The sequence below is a fragment of the Marmota flaviventris genome, chromosome 7 (genome assembly GCF_047511675.1).
Source record: "Marmota flaviventris isolate mMarFla1 chromosome 7, mMarFla1.hap1, whole genome shotgun sequence".
NCBI classification, from domain to species: Eukaryota; Metazoa; Chordata; class Mammalia; order Rodentia; family Sciuridae; genus Marmota; species Marmota flaviventris.
The window spans coordinates 42,564,405-42,585,380 of NC_092504.1; the positions used below are offsets into that span (position 1 = coordinate 42,564,405).

General features: G+C 35.0%; 1 protein-coding gene across 8 annotated transcripts in view; it reads right to left on the reverse strand.

The window, feature by feature from the left end:
* Clock (clock circadian regulator) overlaps positions 1-20,976 on the reverse strand; it is a 111,337-nt gene that overhangs the window by 65,724 nt on the left and 24,637 nt on the right. For 5 of the 8 annotated variants that reach the window (XM_071614294.1, XM_071614293.1, XM_071614295.1 and 2 more), the window contains one exon: positions 4,252-4,339. The exons of 1 other annotated variant lie outside the window; for it this stretch is intronic. The gene's annotated coding sequence lies outside the window, so the exon portion shown is untranslated. Of the gene's footprint in view, positions 1-39; positions 62-108; positions 204-4,251; positions 4,340-20,976 lie in introns of those variants that run through there. 2 more of the 8 variants (XM_071614298.1, XM_071614297.1) reach the window with 2 other exon arrangements.

Below are 20,976 nucleotides of genomic sequence, written 5' to 3' on the forward strand. Positions count from 1 at the left end.
CTCTATATCCTCGAACACATTATATTCTAACGATCTTACCTTCTCACAACTCTGTATCTTGGAACCTTTTACTCCATTCACACTGGGACTAGGTGTTATCTACTATACCTGGAGATCAGCTGTCATTTTGGCATCACTATTCAGCATCATCCTGGTAATTCACTAGGTCTCTAGTTAAGGTACATGCCCTGTTTCTTGTAACTCAGGCCTTCACCTTTTTAGTTTACTTTTTATTCTCGTTGAGTAACTCCTTTAATAATGACCTGAAAACGGGGACATGGCAGGTAAATTTTCTGAGACCTCACAAGTCTGAAACTGTCAATAGTGTGTATGTAACCTAGAGTTCAGTTAGAACTATAATCCCAGTGATTCAGGAAGTTGAGGCAGGAGGATCCCAAGTTCAAGACCAGCCTCAGCAAATTAGGCCCTAAGCAACTTAGTGAGACCCTATCTCAAAATTAAACAAACAAACAAAAAAAAGGATGAGGATGTAGCTCAGTGGTAAAGCACCCCTGGGTTCAATCCCCAATACCCCCTACCCCCAAAAAAAGAGTTTAGCTGGATACTACATGCTGGGTAAGAATAATTTTTCCTTCAGCATTTTGAAAATTCCAGTATGGTGCCAAGAAACCTAAAGTCATTCTGAGTACTAATTCTTTATATGTGTCCTATTAGTTCTTTCACCTTGGAAACCACCCTGTGTTCTAAAATTTATAGTGATGTGTCCCATTTGAATTTATTTTTATATTTCAATGGGTACTTTCTAATGAAAAATTCATGATCTCTTGTTCTGGAGTTTTCTTGAATCATTCTCTATTCTTTTTCTCCTCAATTTCCTCTATCCTGTCTTTCTGGAAATCCTATTATTTGAATGTTAGAGATCCTAGTTACTCTAATTTTATTACATCTTCTCTCCCACTTTTATCTCTTTTTCCTCTTTGCTTTAACATACCAGTTTCATTCCTCAACCTTTCCACTGAGTTTTTTTTTTTAATTTCTAATTTCACTTCTCTTTGTTTCTATTTCATATTTCCTAGATGCAGAATCTACTTTGACCTTTCTGAAACTATTAAATGGTAGGCTTATGTTTCTCTTAATTTCACTTTCCTATCTGGTCTCCATTTCCCCCAACTTGGTATTCTCTCTTTTGTTTTGACCTTTGTCTCTCACTTAAGAGGTTTTTCTCAGATATCTAGTGATCTCTGGCCACAGGTTCGAATTTGGGGGAGGGAACACTAGAAAGATCACTGGAAGCTTTGTCTTAAGGATTCTTGACTGTGAACTTTACTTTGGAGATAGAAGTTGGACTATATCTCTGGGGGAACTCTCAATGTAATTATCTTCAGACCTTTTCTCTCAGGCCAGTTACAATGCACAGAAAAGCATATTCTCCACTCTTGCTTGAAGTGTATAAAAACCCGTTAGCCTGGGTTCTTAAATCCCCTGTTTTCAAAATCTTATTCCCATTCTCAGCTATGTTTGTTGTTTATTTTATCCTTGATAGAACATAAATATCCATAATTCTGCTAAATCACAGAAGGGGCAGTTGTCTGTTTCAGAGATAAGAGCGAGCTATGGAATACAATGTCCTCTTAAAAGGATTTGCAACGCTCAATCCTTTTTTCAGAACATTGCTTTCAATTTACAAAAATATTTTGAGGTTTTATTCTGCCAAGAAGTTTGTTTCTCAGCTTTCCCATAGCTGCTTACGACTCTTAAGTTCTGCAGGAAAATAACTACACTTCCTTTTGCTTTTCAGGTTTTGACATTTTGTTGCCATTGTTTTCTTTCCTATTCTCCTTATCCTGTGAGGCTACATTATTTGGGAAATCCTTTTACATTATTTACTTTCAATGAAGTTTCAAAAACAGGTGAAGTTTAATCATATTGTTTGCCATCTCAAAGTGGAGATTTCCCATTCTTGCTCTTCATGGACTTTCATTCCTACCCCTCTGATGAGATTACTCACTCTTCATCAGAAACATTCATAGTGCCAAATCTAATTGCTGTTTTACTGTACTCACCATTTGACCTCTTGGTAGCTGTGATTTATTAAATATTTTCTCTTTTTGGTTTCTGGGACAGAACATTTTCCTGTTTTCCCATTCATTTTAATGTCTGCTCCTTCTCCTACAATTAATATTGGCACAAGCCAGGGTTGAATACTTCTCAATCTGCCTACACTTCCTAAATAATTTAATCTAGTCATTTGACTTTGAGTACTTCTATATGCAAATGATTTCCAAATCTATGATCTCAGACCAGATTTTCAACTGCAGTCATATATACAACACTGTATTTTGACACATGTACAGAAATGTCAAAGGCATCCAAAACACTATTTAGCCAAATCAGAACATTTGATACTCAACTGTAAATTTGCTTCTCTCCCAATTTTCTTTTCCATCTTGACCTCCATTTACTTTCCCCATCACATAACTATACTGCAGCCACATGTGCACTGTTGCTTAAGCATCCTACATTCAGTCACTTTTGTTCCCACTGCCAGTAAAGCTCTTTTCTCAGATCTGCACATGCTACCTTGTTATTCCAATCTCTACTAAAATGACTCCACTCAATACATCCTTCTTAGACTACCTAAAGGGAGCAGTCATCAGTTTCTACCACATTATACATGTTAATTATCTGCACAGTACTAATCACAAAACATTTGTCTACCTCCTAGAAAGCAATCTTCATAAAAGCAGGGGTGGCTTCTGGGTGTTACCCACTGTATACTCATTATCTAAAATAATATCTGAATATAAGTAACGATAGATGTTGGCAAGTATGTGGGGTCAAAAAGTTCACTCATAGATTGCTGGCCGGACTGCAAACTGGTGCAACCACTCTGGAAAGCAGTATGGAGATTCCTCAGAAAACTTAGAATGGAACCACCATTTGACTCAGCTATCCCACTCCTCGGTATATACCCAATGGACTTAAAATCAGCATACTAGGTGTCTCAGCCACATCAATGTTTATAGCAGCTCAATTCACAATAGCTAAGCTATAGAGCCAACCTAGGTGTCCTTTAACGCATGAATGAATAAAAAAAAATGTGGTATACATACACAATGAAATATTACTCAGTCATAAAGAAGAATGAAATTGTGGCATTTGCCAGTAAATGGATGATCTGGAGACTATCATGTTAAGTGAAATTAGCCAATTCCAAAACACCAAAGGCCAAATGTTCTTTCTGATGTGCAGATGCTAACACACAATAAGGGGAGGAAGGAAAATAGAAGTTCATTGGATTAGACAAAGGGGAATAAAGGGAAGGGAGGGGGAATAAGAATAGGAAAGACAGTAGAATGAATCAGACATAATTTTCCTATGTTCATAAATGAATACATAACCAGTGTAACTCCACATCATGTACAACCATAAGAATGGGAGCCTAATTAGAGTAAATTATACCCCATGTTATGGTATGGATGTGAGGTGTCCCCCAAAAGCTCATGTGTGAGACAATGCAAGAAGGTTTAGAGGAGAAATGATTGGGCTGTGAGAGCCTTAACCTGATCAGTGAATTAATATCTGGATTAGATTAACTGGTAACTGAAGGTAGGTAGGGTATAGCTGGAGGAGTTAGGGCACTGGGGGCATGGCTTTGGGGTATATATTTGTATTAGGCAAGGGGAGATCTATCTTTGCTTCCTGAGCTGCTTCCCTCCGCCACACTCTTCTGCCATGATATTCAGCCTCACCTCAAGCCCCAAGGAATGCAGCCACCCTCGGACAGACTAAGAACTTTGAAACAATGAGCCCTCAAATTTTTCTTTCTCTACAATTGTTCTGATTAGTTTTTTAATTACAGCAGTGAAAAAGATGACTAAAACACTCCATATACATATGTCAAAATATACTCTATTGGGCTGGGGTTGTAGCTCAGTAGCAGAGCATTAAGCTAGCATGTGTGAGGCACTGGATTCAATTCTCAGCACCATATATAAATAAAATAAAGATCCACTGACAACTAAAAAATAAAAATTAAAAAAATATACTCTACTGTTATATATATCTAAAAAGAACAAATAAAAATTAAGTAATATCTGAACAGAACTACACCTAACATCCATACCATAAACTACAAATATTTTTTGATAAATTAACATAAAAAGACAAATTTTTAAACAAACCCTTTCTAAAAGCAGTGTATGAAAATATTCATGGATCCTTTTATTTATTTATTTTTTACTGGAAAAATGTCATTCAGTGATGCATTATAAGATGCACCTCCTTTACCTTTGGTACTTTGGGGATCTTTTGAACTGATTCTTCAGAAAACTATAAGTTCAAGGATTTCTTCTATATGACCATCAGCCTCAAAATTCTGTTTAAACAAGAAAAAAAAAAAAAGGTCAGGTTTATTCAAATTATATAGATTGTTTTCATGAAAAGGGTTTTAAATAGTTTTAAAACATAACAAAATTAAAACTGTTTAAAAAGTGCAAAAAATTTTTCAAGTTCTACAGATTATTTCTAAAAGGAAAAAAACCCTTAAAATCATGAATAAATAAATCATTTCAAATTCCAGAATAGAAGTTAAAAGACTAAATGTGTTAATGAATAGACAATATAAATGGATACAATTTGTGACATCCGTAAGTTAAACATAGAGTTTTTGTATGCAATATAAGTTATTAGCTTAAGATAGATCATTATGCTTTTAAAAGCCCCATGATAACCATAAAATATTGATAGTATACAAAAAAAAATGAGAATGAAAGTATAACAATACCAAAAAAAATCAATAAAATGCAAAGGAAGACAGCACAAAGGAAAAGAGGGACAACAGAGTCCTCCCTATCAGTAATAAGCTCTTCCCTATCAGTAACCACTTTTAATCTAAGGACACACATATACAGAAAGAGAAAGGATGGAACGAGATATTCCAGTCAAATAGAAACCAAAAGAAAGCATAAGTGGCTGACTTAAGTAATACAAAACAGACTTCAATTGAAAACTTTCACAACATACATAGTAGGACAATAAAACAGGCAAACTCCAGTACCAGCTACTTGGGAGGCTCAGGCAAGAGGATAGCAAGTTCGAGATCAGCCTGGGCAACTTAATGAGACCCTATCTCCAAAAAAAAAAAAAAAAGAGCTAGTCATGTGGCTCTCTGTTAGTTTGGCTCAGTGGTAAAGTGCCCCTGGTTTCAATCCCTAGTGCCACAAATAAGCAATTTTTAATAATAAAGAAGAACTAATGCCAATGTTACTCAAATTATTCCATGAACTAGAAAGAGAGGGCACTTTCAACTTCATTTTATGAAGCCAGCATCATCCTAATAACCCAAACAAATGAGGTCATGTCAAGGAAAGCAAACTAATGAATAATATGCCTGGTGAACATAGATGCAAAAAATCCTTATTAAAATGTTAGCAAATTGTCAAAAATACATTAAGAAGGTCATACCTCATGATCATGTAGGATTTATTCTGGAGATACAAGGATGGTTCAACATACCAATCAATAAATATATTTCATCATATAAACTCATGGGGGGGGGAATCACAGATCATCTTGACAAGATACAGAAAAGTCCTTTTAGAAAAATCAGTACCCAATCCTGATAAAAACACTGAAGAAACTAGGCATAGAAGGAACTTATCTCACATCATAAAGACTTACATATGACAAAGCCAATATCATACTAAATGGGGAAAAACTGAAATAATTTCCTTCAAATAAGAACATCCATTCTCACCACTCCTATTCAATATAGTTCCTAAAATTTTAGAGCAATTGAGCAAGGGACACAATAGGAAAGAAAGCCAAATTATCCCAGTTTGCAGATGGTATAATCCTATACTTAGAAGTTCCCAAAAGCTCCACCAGAAGACTTCTAGAACTGATAAACAAATTTAGCAAAAATAGCAGGATACAATATCTACATCCAGAGCCAGGCACAGTGGCACATGCCTGTAATCCCAGCGGCTTCGGAAGCTAAAACAGGAGGATCTTGAGTTCAAAGCCAGCCTCAACAATGGCAAGGTGCTAAGCAACTAACTCAGTGAGACCATGTCTCTAAATAAAATACAAAATAGGGCTGGGGATGTGGCTCAGTGCTTCAACCTGAGTTCAATCCAAAAAAAAAAAAAAGACCCACATCCAAAAAAATTGATAGGTTTTCTTCATACTAATAATGAATCCACACTGAAAAAGAAATCAAGAAAACAACTCCAAACATAACAGGTTCAAAAAGAATTTTTTTTACATTGTCTCTAACCAAGGAGGTGAAAGACCTCTATAATGAAAATTATAAAGCACTTAAGAAAGAAAACACTAGAAGATAAAAGGTCCACCCATGTTCTTACATATGCAGAATTAATGTTATTGAAATGGTCATATTACCAAAGCATCTACTGATTCAATCCAATCCCTACCCACCAAAATACCAATGATATTCTTCAGAGAAAAAGAAAAAATGGTCCTAGTGATAGCCTTTTAACAAATGGTGCTAGAGAACTGGGCATCCACAAGTAGAAGAATGAAACTAGATTCGTATCTTTTACCCTGCACCAAAATCAACCCAAAGTGTATCAAAGACCTAGAAATTAAGAGCAAAAAATTGGTAACTGCTAGAAGAAAACATAGGGTCAACATTCCAACCTACAGGCATAGGCAATGACTTCCTCAATAGGACTCCTAAAGCTCAGGAGCTATATGTAGAATTAATGTAATGCATCAAACTTAAAAGCTTTTACAGAGGAAAGGGAACGAAGTACAAAGAGGGCCTACAGAAAGGGAGAAAATCTTAACTAGCTACCCTTCTCATAGAGGATTAATATCCAGAATATATAAGAACTCAAAAAATGAAAACAAAAAAATAAAAAACACAATCAATAAATGAGCAAATGAACTGAATGACACATCTCAAATGTACAATGACTGTTTGCTTTCCCACAACTAAGATCAACATGCCCTGGAGTAGGGAGGCTTCCTGATTCCTGTTGCGACGTATGAATTATTTTCCTTTCTCCTCTCTCTAATGGCCAACAAATATATGAAAAAATTTGTTCAACATCTTTAGCAATTAGGGAAAGCAAATCAAAATTACAGTGAGATTTCATCTCGCTCCAGTTAGAATGGCAAACATGAAGAATACAAATAAATACTAAATACTGAGAGGATGTGGGGATAAGAATACACCTATGTACTGTTGGTGGGACTGTAAACGGGAACAACCACTATGGAAATCAGTAAGAAGGTTTCTCAAAAGACTGGGAATGGGACCACCATATGACCCAGCTATACCACTCTTCAGTATTTATCCAAAAGAACTTAAAGCAGCATACAATAGTGATATATGTATACCCATGCTTACAGCAGCACAATTCACAATACCCAAGTGATGGAATACACCTAGGTGTTTGTCAACAGATGAATGGATAAAGACAATGTGGCATATATACAGACTGTGGAGTTTTTTTCAGCATAAAGAAGAATGCAATTAGGTCATCTACAGGAAAATAGATGGAACTGGAGATCATCATGTTAAGTGAAATTAAGCCAGACTCAGAAAACCAAGGGTTGTATATCTCCTCTCATATGTGGAAGCTAGGGAGAATAAAAGGAAGAAAAAAAAAAAAAAACTAGGGGAAATCTCATGAAAATAGAAGGGAGATGGAACAGAGGAAGTTGACAAGGGGAAGGGAGGGTAGGAGTGAAACGGGAGGTGCTTAAGAATGAAACGGACCAAATTATACTGTTATAATGTGTGCACTTACACATCTATAGCAATGAATTCCACTATTATATATAATCACAATGCACCAATATAAAAGAAAAATAATAAAACGAAATCAGAATAATTTTTAAAAAGGTTAAAGATGGTGAGATGTGGAGATTATCCTGAATTATGTATCACATGAGAGTTAAAAGTTAAAAAACTTTCCTGGCTGTAGTCAGAGATACCAGATAGAGGAAGGGTCAAAAGATGTAAATGCTGGCTTTAAAGATGGAGGAAGGTAGCCACAAAGCTTAGGAAACTGAGCAGCTTACAAATAAGAAAGAGGAATGCAAGCCTGCCAACATCTTGAGTTGTTGCCCAGCAAAAGCCTGTTGGAATTCTGAGCTGTAGAACTGTAAATATGAATTATTGTAGGCCATTAAGTGTGTGGTAATTTGTATGGCAGAAAGAGAAAATTAAGGCCTAAAATCTGTGTCTGCTCTTAATAAATCTGCCTTTCATAGACCTCTCCCCCTTAGACATTTGCAATAATTTGCCTAAAACAAATCCTGTTTGTGCTCTATATTCTTTTTATATCAATTACCAGAAGTCTAAGACTTCCAGGTCATTCCTCCATACACTCTGTATATCCCCCACTCCACTGATGCCTGTTCCCTTCCTTCCCCATTTCCAAAATCATTTCTCTATGTCCTCTGAAACTTACAGTATTTCATCATCAAAATGTCCTGTTTCCTCAATAATGTTCCTCATTTTTATAACACCAAATGAAACCTCAGTCTCCTCTAAGGATTCTGCTCTATCTACCAAGCTTTGAAATAATGACTGTTTGCTTTTCCACAACTCAGATTCAACATGCCATGGAATAGGGAAGCTTCCTTATTCCCATTGTCATGTATGAATTATTTTCCTTTCTCCTCTCTAAAATCCCAGCTTTGAATCTACTATCCCCTTCCTCTTGTAGCTATTCACAAATTCCCAGGACAAGTCCTCTCATTCCCTAAAGAGTATTACCCTTCTCAATTTTCATCAAATATAAAATAATTCAGTTCCCTGAACTCTTGTGCAACAATTTTGTGCTCCTTCTATCTCCCACTCACTCCATCACTCCACTATTATTCTGGAAGTCACCATTACCAATAATGATCCACCCTGCCCACCTATATTCTCTATGTCAAGTACCTTATCCCTTTCTCTTATAAGCTAGGATAACATGTGATCCCTGATGCAAGCAGACAAAAACATACCTTTTTTAAAAAACTGGCAACATAGCTCTAATTTATTTATGTTAAGGTGGAGGCAGCGGAGGAGAGCAGGAGAAAGTGAAAGAGGGAGAGGAGGAGAAAGAGAAGGAGGAGGAAAAGGAAGGAGAAGAAAGAGAAAGAAGAAAGAAGAAAATTGTCCCAGCTCACAAATTTTTGCCAGTCCTTCAGTTTCACATCCTGGTAAAGACCCAAAGGAGCAAGGTAAGTTACTGGAGATTGTCAGGAAAATCAAACACAGTGGCAGTCTATGATTGGTCAAGTTGTTCAACAACCTCTATCAGAAATGCTTCATTCTTGTTCAAATTTGTCTAAGCTCTGTTCTTCCTTTTTGCTAGAGTTCTTTCCACATTTTTCATGTAGACAAGACATTTTAGGAGCTATTTATGACTACGACTCAAATATAGCTCAAGTAGTGCTAACAATAAAAACTTAGGGATCCCAATTTACAGTATTTACAACATGTGCACACAACACAAAATGAGGAACTTGTTGAACTGAAACCAAGGTTTCTGAAGATTGTTTTGCCACATCACAGAATACCAAAATTCCTTTCTAGCTTTAATCTATATCTTCAGTTTCATCCCCCATTCTATCCTCACGGTACACCCATACTTCCTATTCTCCAGCTACACTAGACTTCTTACCATTCCCGTGAAATAGAAAACAAAGATCCTTGGATAACTAAAGATCTGCCCATCAATGCCCAAGATACTATCAGCACAAATGTCTCTTTCATATAATAAACTAGAATTATCTTCACAGAAAATCATACTGTCATGTAAACCAGGATTCAATTAATTGCTATAAAAACTTTATGGTATATGCTATTTGTAAAAACCTAAACAGAGCTACCATCTATTGATCTCCTATGCCTGCTGTGACAGATGACCACAAAAAATTGTTTTGTTTTAGTCCATTATCTCACAGTTCAATGAATTGGAGTCACTTGGCTAAAATTAGGGTATGAGCAGGACTGCATTCTTTTCTGGAAGCTCTAACAGAGAAATAGTTTACTTGCCTTTTTAAGCTTCAAGAGACTGCCCACATATCTCTTCTGCCTCACTCTTGCCTTATGACTTAAAAGACCCTTGTGACTACACTGAGCCAACACACATAATTCAGGACAATCTCAGTTCAAGGTTAGTTGATTAGCAATCTTTAATTGTTCCTTGCCATGTAACCTATCACGTCACAGATTCTGGGAATCAGAATAGAGACATCTTTGAAGGGTCTTATTATGTCTACTATGTACCATGAATCAAGAAGTCTTTCTTTGGAAGAGAGTAGAATTAATCAGACATAACTTTCCTATGCTCATATATGAATACACAACCAGTTAAACTCCACATCATGTACAACCATAAGAATGGGATCAAAATTGTAGTGGGTTGCACTCCATGTATGTATAAAATGTCAAAATACACCCCACTGTCATGTATATCCAAAAACAACAAATTAAAAAAAATAAGAAAAGCAAAATCAGATACTTTGAAGCAAAGAAACATTAAAGAATAATTTGATCTATTAATAGTTAAAATATTCCTTAACTTCTGAACTATTCCTTTCATGTTTCTTCAAGGAAATTATTTTTTAAAAAGTAGATGATGATTTGGGCTGCTGAATTCAACTGCAACTAAAAATCTAACTTTATTATTATTATATGGTAGCAAGAGACTATGAATGTTTTGCCAAATGGGAAAATTTGTTAATATCTAAATGAAAATAAGAACATATTTTTCCTTTTGGAAAACCATTTAACTGCTATACGATATTTTTAAATTGACATGATTTATAAACCTCAAATAGACTTCCAAACAAGATGAAATAAACCCCAGAATTTGTGAAACAGTTTATTGTTTTAAAAAGCCAATGTGTACCAATTTCCCAAATAGGTCTCCAGAAAAAGAAAAAAGTAAACTGTATCAACCTGAAAGCAGCATAGAATTTTATTAGTGTCATAAATCTTCGAGGAACTTGTTAGGAAATTTGAGCAAGTATTATTATACAACTACTGGGCTTAGAGCTTTCTCATCAGATAATTAATAACATGTAACTAATATGTACAACTTAATATCAACATGTTGACATATATACTCTATCATGAGATCACTAGAGCCACTTAAAATGCTACTAAAAATATATCTGTTATCATGATACAAACTTTTTGTAGTGTAATCACCTCATAAAAAAGTCAGTTGTTTTGACCCATTAAAATATACATGAACTGCCAAGGCATTTGTGTGCAGCCAAGTGGGCCACGCAAGTTTACAACCATCTGAAAATGAGTTAAAATACGCATCCTGAACCACACATTCAGAAAATAACAACCATAAATCATTTATTCTTCACTAAAATAATCATTATTTCTAAGCCTGTGTTAAAGATAAATTTGTTCTCTTTAAACTATAAGATGTTACAATCTGATTTACACGTTATCCATTTCTACTTATCTCTGTCCCTATATACTTTCAAGGCTTTCAAAGAAAAACACACATGGGTATATTTAATCCCACAGATGATTATTATTTTAATCCACTAGTTGATCATCTGGTCCCTACCCATGAAATGATGAGGTCTGAGATAGGGTTAGGCCAAGACGCTTTCTGAATCTGTGGAGTGGCAAGGTAGATGGGCTCCAATTACACAGACAGATCTCTGCAGCACATAAGGAATATGAGGCTATGAGGCTGTGTAGATGGAGGATGCTAATTCACCAGCCAGAGGCTTGGGACCCGGTTTCACAGAGTGCAGTACGGACTTAATAAGTACTACAGAAGAAACATACTCTTTCTTTATACAGAAGATGTAAGACTTGATGATATTTCTTCTGATTTATCTTCAAGTTCACTTTCTTCCTCTGTCATCTCCATTCTGTGATAAGCTGATGCAGTAAATTATATTTCAAATACTATATTTTTTCATTCTGAAATTTCTATTTAATTCCTTCATATAATATTTTCTTTTTCTGAACTGAGGATTTTACTCAGGGGTGCTCTAGCATTAGGTTACAACCCCAGCCCTTTCTATTTTGAGACAGTGTCTCGCTGAGTTACCCAGTATGGCCTTAAATTTGCAATACTTCTGCTTCAGCTTCCTGGGTAGCTGAGATTATAGGCATGTACCACAACACCCAGCTTCATTTCTATTTTTCATAGGGAAAATCTGGAGTCTTAGAAGCAAATCCTACAAATTTATGGTCTGTCTTTCTATTCATTTTAAGTACTTACTCTTACCTCATGAGCAGGAGCTACTGCAGAATTATCTTTTTCTGATAATTCATCTTTTGTATCACGTCAAAGGTGACATCTGATTATTGTCTTTTTTTTCCCCCAGTAAGAAATGGTCAGATTTTCCTGCTTGTATGTCAAGCAATTTTGGGTTATATTCTAGACATTCTGAATATTAGGCTACAAGATTCTAGGTTCTAATAACATCCTCTGGAGAATTTTTAAGTTTAGACCGCAAGTTCTGTCTTGCCTTCTGTAGGTGGTGGAACCAAAGTCAACTAAGTTTTCAAAGCCTGTACCTTACTATTTGGATTCATCCTCTGCCTGCATCACTCAAGGACAAGTCTGCAGTATGAGCAGGGGCTTATATCATAGTTCGTACTCTAAGTCTTGGTTATGTTTCTCTGGTTCTGTTCTGTGCATGTACAGCTTGGATATACAGCTCTGTGGGCTCAGACACACAATTTAGGGCTCACTTCTTGAAATTTCCAAATCATGCCCTGGCTTTCAGGGGCATCTTCTTGATTCCTTTGGCCAGAGATGGTTTTCTCTTGAGAGTTTTAAGAGCTGGTGTCACCATGGCAATGAAATTTGACAAGTGGAGATGGTCTGAGGGCAAGTGGGGAGAGAAAAGAAGAAGGCTACTTTTCCTTGTCCTCTGGCTAGAAATAAGGGATTTCTCTTGGAGTTCTTGTTAATAGCTCCATCCCATGTGTAGTGCTACAATCCAACAAACTGTTCTGTTAAAGCTAGGTCATATAAAGAAAAAAAATTATAAGCTCACTACTACACAAGCTAATCTTCTAATTTTCTCTTCCCTTCTGAAACTGTCTGCTATCGTTTACTTTTCAGAGTCTTTAGATACTTGATTTTTGTATTCTATTCAGAGCTTTTAGTTTTAATCAAAGAGATTCTTAATATATTGAGTCTATCCATTAGATTTTACCCATTTCTCAACAAATTTTCATCTAACAGCTTTATGAGTCTGACTGCTTATCATCTAGATTCATTACTATATCAAGAGTTGCACTATGGTGAGTTTCTTTTATTCGCCAGATTTTTTTGTGGGAAGGGGAGGGTAGTATTAGGGATTGGGGATTGAATGCAGGAATGATTTACCACTGAGCTACATCCCCAGCCTTTTTAAAAAATAATAATAATGTTTTATAGTGCATTATAGTCATACATAACACTTGGGTTCATTTTGACATAACCATGCATACATGGAATTTAATTTGTCCATTTCAGTCCCCAGTATCTCCTCTTTCCCTTCCCCTATTCCCCTTCCTCTACTCTACTGGCCTTACATTAATTAATTAATTCATTCATTCATTCATTTATTCACTTATTCATAGCTTTACTGAGGTAAAACTGACATAAAATAAAATGCACATACTTGAAGTATGTAATTTGATCAGTTTTGACATGTTACATTCATTCATTCATTTAACTGGTGTTTCATGCATATACAAAAGAATTCACTACTGTATATTTACATAGTGTAATTTTGTCAAATTCATTCTACATTTCCTCCTCTTTCCCTTCCCTTCATCCTCCCCCTCAATCTTTTTTTTATTCCACTGATCTTCCCTCTATCCTTAAAAAATCTGATCACTACCCTTTTTCCTTTACTTCATTGTTGCTTTCACATGAGAGAAAGAAAACACTTGACCCTTGATTTTCTGAGTCTAGCTTATTTCACTTGGCATGATGTTCTCCAGTTCCATTCATTTACCAGCAAATGCCATAACTTCATTCTTCTTTATGTCTAAGTAAAACTCAACTGTGTACACATACCACATTTTCTTAATCCATTCATCTACTGAGAGGCACCTGGGCTGGTTTCATAACTTGGCTATTGTGAATTATCTCAGTCCTTTTTATTTTTTATTTTGGGGCAGGGTCTTGCTAAGTTGTCTGAGCTGGCCTTGAATTTGCAATCCTCCTGCCTCCTCTCAAGTTGCTGAGATTACAGACATGTACTACTATGCCCTGAAACTCCAGCTATTAAGAAATTAAGCTGTAATTCTTCTACAAATACAACTTTCTCTCCTATTTGGTAATCCTGGGATATAATCTGCACAGAAAAAGAACAAATGGTCAAAGGGTTTTTTGCTTTAATTTACCAATTGTTTTCAAAATAATTATTTGGTGCCTATGAGGTATTTTTTAAATATTTATTGTGAAATCTTGGGTTCTTAAATATTTGTGTATTTCAATCAACTACAGTTGTTGTTGTTATTATTATTATTTTGCTATATCATTCTTGCTAGTCTTGAAGCTATGGACTCAAGCAATCCTTCCACCTCAGACTCCCAAGTACCTGGGACTACAGGTATGTATCCTCATGTCCAGCCCATTACACTTTTTAAAAACTATTATGGGGAATCACAAAATACACAGAGTAAAAAGAATAATATGATTAATCCCATATATCCAACACTCAGTTTCAACAGTTATAAACTCACGGCTAACCTTGTTTCCTCTATTCTGTCCCTTCCCCTTTCTTGCCACTCCTTTGGATTATCAGAAGCAAATCAAGAAAAACCATATCATTTTATCTGTAAATGGTCTAGTGTGTATTTATAAATTACAAATATTTTTTAAAACATAACCATAGTATCATTATCAGACCTTAAAAAGTTAACAAAAGATGTTTAAGACATCTATACATAAACAATAAAAGCATTCTGAGAAAAATTATTGAAAGTCCTAAATATATGGCAGTATACACTCTGGCTAGTGTATTGGAAATTTCAATACTGAAAAATGTTCAATATATCCAAATTGATCCACAGATTCTATACTAAGCTAGTCAAAATTCTAGCAAGCTATTGGGTTGTTTGTCTTTTTGTTTTTGAGCCAGGGGGCTGCAGGGGAAGGGTAACAGGTGGAGAGATACTGAGGCTGAGTGCAAATTTTTCATTGAAATTCAAGGTCCTAGTAGAACTAAGACAATTTTTTAAAAAAATATTTTTTAGTTGTACATGGACACAGTATTTTTTTAAATATTTATTTATTTATTTTTAGTTATATGTGGACACAATATCTTTATTTTAATGTGGTGCTGAGGATTGAACCCAGGACCTCACGCATGGCAGGCAAGTGATCTACCTCTGAGCCACAACCCCAGCCCGACACAGTATTTTTTAAAATTTATTTATTTACTTTCCTCACATGTGGGAGGCACGCACTTTACCGCTGAGCCACACCCCAGCCACTGAACTAAGACGATTTTGAAGAACAAACCTAGATCATTTAAACTACCAGATACTGAGATGTATTGAAAATTACAATAATAAAAAGAGCATGGCACTGTTACAAAAGCAGACAAAGAGACCAGTAGAACAGAAGTCCAAAAATAAATACATGAATAAAAAGCCACCTGAATTATAACAAACATATTTCATTTCACTAGGAAAAGGCTAGTCTTCAATAAAGATCACTGGAAGTAGCCAATATTACACAATATATAGAAAACAAGAGTGCCTATATTATAACAAAACTTTGTTCACAAATACTAAAATCACAATCTCACCTGACTTTCATGTAACACAAATTAGTATTCTTTGAGATTTTTTTCACCCATTTAAAAATGAAAACATTACTCTTAACTCATGCATCATTCAAAAATAAGTAGCAGGTTGTATTTGACAGTGTATGGATCCCTGATGGAGACTCATTTATAAACTTGGAGCTATAGCAGGTAACTGGCCCTTCTTTACCTCAGCTGCCTGATACTTAATTTCTAAGTAAATAATTCTTATTTAGCTTTTCAGTCATTTGCAAATCATCTTTTAATCTCAGAAGAAAAGCTGATTTTAATTTTTGAGCAATAACTAAGAAATTTCAGAAATTACTAAAATGAAGGTACTTTCCATCTGGATCTTAATTATTTTGCCAATGAATACCTTTTCATTCCTCATAAGAATTGAAATTCTAGGGCTGCAGCTGTAGCTCACTTGGTAGAATGCTTGCTTGCCTAGCATGTGTAGGGCACTGGGTTTGAACTTCAGCACCACATAAAAATTAAAAAATAAAAATATTGTGTCCATCTACTATAAAAAATATTTTTTAAAAAGAATTGAAATTCTCGGGCTGGGGATGTAGCTCAAGCGGTAGCGCGCTCGCCTGGCATGCGTGCGGCCCGGGTTCGATCCTCAGCACCACATACAAACAAAGATGTTGTGTCCACCGAGAATTAAAAAATAAATATTAAAAAAATTCTCTCTATCTCTATCTCTCTCGCTCTCTCTTTAAAAAAAAAAAAAAGAATTGAAAGTCTAAAGATAAATAAAAGTTACCAAAGTAAATAGCTGATTATGCCCAAAATATTTTTATAATTCCTTGGCTTGTATGATCACCAGGATACTGCAAATCACCCTACCATGATTAAGAAGAGAAGGGGGTAAAAATGATGGCATACCTCTAAGCTCAAAATGAAGAATGAAGGTATCTAGTGAAACTCACCAAGTTCTAAAGATTGATCTAGAAGAACTGCAGAATTTTCCAAAACTATCTTATATTATGACAAAAATCGGCTTCTGAGTTTGAGAGTTTTACAGAAAAAATAACAACTTTATAAACAAGGGCAGTTGCTGAAATCATGCTAACCAACTTCTATGTTAAATTTTCTCCAATATTTTTTTTTCATCCATGTAAAAAACATTTATGGGGAACCTGCTGCATACCAAGAATTAGGGATGCAGCAATGAACACATAAGATCACTAGGGGAAATCAGTCTCTAGAGCAACTGGAAATGGGAAGAAAAGCTTGATGGACCACAATAATGTAAAGGGAAACCATAACAAAGATACAAACCAATCTTCTAGGAAATGGTTAGGAATGATCTCCTAAAGGAAGGGCATTTAATGCTAGCATTAGTATGATCTACTTAAAAAAAGAACAGGGGTGGTAGAAAAAAATATTTTGTCCATAGGGAACAGCATGTTCAAAGGGACAGACATAGGAGAGAATATGACGTTTGTATTAAGTCCAACTCATCATGCAACATTCTCATGTTATGACACACACCTGTAATCCCAGCAGCTCAGGAGGCTGAGGCAGGAGGATCACAAGTTCAAATCCAGCCTCAGCAACTTAGTGAGGCCCTCCCAACTTAGTAAGAGCCTATCTCAGATTTAAAAAAAAAAAAAAATAGATTAAAAAAAAAAAGGATGTGGCTCAGTATTTAAGCACCCCAGAGTTTAATCCCTGGCAATAATAATAATAATAATAATAATAATAATAAAATAAATCCAGTATTGCTGCTTAGAGGAAAAAAGGAATGAGAGGGGAAGAAAAGAAAGTAAAGGGCAAAGCAATTTTCCATAAATCACAAAAGACTAAAAGTTCATTTCAAATCCTCACTACTTGAGGACAATATACTAGCCATTCTGATGCTCTGGGAAGGAAGCTGAGAGGCCCCTAGAGAGGAATTTCAGAAGGCTCTTGCACAGGCCCAACACTTCAGTGGGCCAAGAGTCAACTTCCTACAGATGGAGAAAAGAATCAACCAACCATCAGGAACTCATCATGCAACATTCTCAGTTACTAATTAATAATTACCAAGTACTTCACTATGTATAAAGCCCTGTTTTAAGGGTTTTACATATATTAATTCAATCTTCATAGCATCCCGATGAGATATGTGCTTTTATTGTCCTATTTACCCAGTATGATTTTAATGACAGTCTAATTGTGGCTATTAATTTTCTTTTATTAACAATTAATGTTAAAATTATCAGAAATAACACCTCTGCCATTAGTACTAAATGTATTTTAATTACCCTTATATTAGTAAAGTACCATTTTAAGTATCAATTATTTACAACAATTATTTGTGTTTTTTTAACATTTTCTAACTTAAAGGAGTTATTGTACGTTCATAGCAAAACTGAGTGCAAAGTAGAGATTTACCATATGCCCCAGCCACCACACATGCATTGCCTTTCCTATAAACAGTACACCACCACCAGAGTGGTACATTTGTTATAACTGATGACCTACATCGACACATCTTCATCACCCCAAATCCAGTTTATATTAGGGTTCACTCTTGATGTTGTACATATTATGGGTTTGAACAAACTGACAATGACATTTACCATTATATAACACAGATTAAATTCATTGTCCTAAAAATCTCTGTGTTTCTTTCTCTCCACCTCTGGAACCAATGGTCTTTTTACTGTCCCCATAATTCTTCCTCTTCCAGAATGTCATACAGGAATCATAAAATATGTAGCATTTTCAGATTGACTTCTTTTACTCAGTAATATATTTAAGATTACTGCATGTCTTTTTATGATATGATAGCTCATTTCTATTTGGCACTGAATAAAATTCTCTTGTCTTTCTATCACAAAGCTTGCCTTTGATATTGTGAATTGAAAAATCATTTGCCAAGCTCAATGTCATGTAAATTTTCTTTTACATTCTCTTCTAGGATTTTTAAGCGTCTGTATTTTACATTTACAACCACGCCCTATTTTGAATTGATTTTTATGATATTTTTATGATTTATATAATGAGGTTTTTTTTCTTTCCTTGGCATAGGGATATCTAGTTTTTCTGTCTTTTCTCCATTATAATGCCTTTGCTCCTTTGTCAAACATCAGTTAGCTACATTTATGTAGGACTGCTTCTATGATCTCTACTCTATTCTACTGATCTGTTTATTTTAATTTTTTACCAATGCCATAATCTTTTTTACTATGGTTTTATAGTAAGCCTTGAAGTCAGGCAGTATAAAACCTCATTGTATAAAACATCTTTGTTCATTTCCTTCAGTTATGAGTTGGCAATTCTGGGCCCTTTGCCTCTCCATATAAACTTCAAAATCAGTCTGTTAATATGTACAAAATAAATCAGTGGGATTTTGATTGAAATTGCATTAAATATGTAAATAAAGTCAGGAGAAAATAATATTTTAAAAACATAGTCTTCTTATCTATGAACATGAAATATCTATTTAGATTTTCTTTAATTTTTCATCAGTTGACATTTTTATAAAAATCTTGTACATAATTTTATACCTATGTATGCATATTTGAGAATGTTAATGGAAATGGGCATTTTTTTTAACTTTCAAATCCCCTTGTCTATTGCTTATATATAAGAACATTTGCTCTTATATATTAATTTTGAATATGCTGCTATTTATTATAATTGCTTATTGGTTCCAAGAGTGATTTTTTTGTCCACTGAATTTTCTACATAGATAATTATGTCTTCTGTAAAGAAAGTAAGTTCTTTTATTTCATTTTCCTGTGTCACTGCATTAGTTAGGACTTCCAGTGTGATGTTGAAAAGGAATGGTAAAAGGGGACATCATTAACTTGCTCCTGATCTTACTGGGATATTCACCTCCAGATTCTCACAAGTATAATGTTAGCTGTACAGTTGAATTTTTTCCCCACATTCAAGCAATACTTACATCGAATCTTCCATACGCATTCCAACACCGACAGCTAACCTAGTTACTAGGTTTCTTCCACACCCTGATCCCCACAATTCTAAGATACAGTTCATATACTGTATAACTCACACATTTAAAACCTATAGTGTTTTTCAGTATATTTACAAACTTGTGCAACCATCAACACAATCTGATTTTAGAAAACTTTTGTCCTTTGTAGAGATAAGGTTTTTTGTAGATGTCTTTTTTTCCTTCTTATCCCCCCCCCCCGACCCCCGCCATGCGCAAGAACTCATACCAAACATCAAACCCAGAGCCCTGAGCATACTAGGCAAGTACTCTGCCACTGAGTTATCTCCCCAACCCCTACATGTTCTATATTTAAATTTAAAGAAGTTCCCTTCTATTCCTAGTTTACTAAGGTTTTTATCATGAATTTGTGTTGGAATCTGTCAAATATTTTTTCTGCACCTATTGACATGACCATATATAATTTTTCCTCTTTAGCCTGTTGATATGATAGATTACAGCAATTTTTGTATGCTGGGTCAGGCATGCATGCCTGGGATAAATCCTATTTTATTTTAGCATATCATTATTTTTATACACTACTGAATTTGATTCACTGTTATCTTATTAAGAATTTCTCACTTATGTTCATGAGAGATGTTGGTCAGTAAGGTTTTTCACCTACAACATCTTTGGTGTTGTGAACTAAAAAATCATTTGCCAAATTCAATGTTCTTCTAGGATTTTTAAGTGTCTGTATTTTACATTTAGAGTAATGCTTCTCACCAAGATTTAGAAAGTACTCCCTCTGCTTCTATCTTGTAAGAAAAGAGACTGCAGGAAATGATATGATTTCTCCCTCAAATGTTTGGTAAAATTCATGGGGATCCATCTGAGCCTAAAACTTTCTATTTTATTAGTTGATTCAATTTCTTTAAATAGAGGCTGATTCAGATTAAGTCCTTCAAGGAATTGGTTCATTTCATCTAGGTTATCAAATTTATGGACATAGTTTACTATTATAGTCCTTTACTATCCTTTTAATGTCTTTAAGACCTATAGTGATGTCCCTTCTTTCAGGTCTATTATTAATTTCTGTCTTTTTCTCTTAGCCTAGCTAGAGGCCTCTAAACTTTACTGATATTTCAAAAGAACCAGATTTTGGTTTTATTGGTTTTATCTGTTGATGTCCTGGTTTCTGCTCTAAATTTTACTTTTTTTTTTTTTTTTTGTGGTTGTGATAGGGATTGAACACAGGGCCTTGTATATGCTAAGCAAGCACTCTACCAACTGAGCTATATCCCCAGGCTGCTTCTGCCTGAATTCAATTTGCTCTTCTTTTTCTAGTCTCC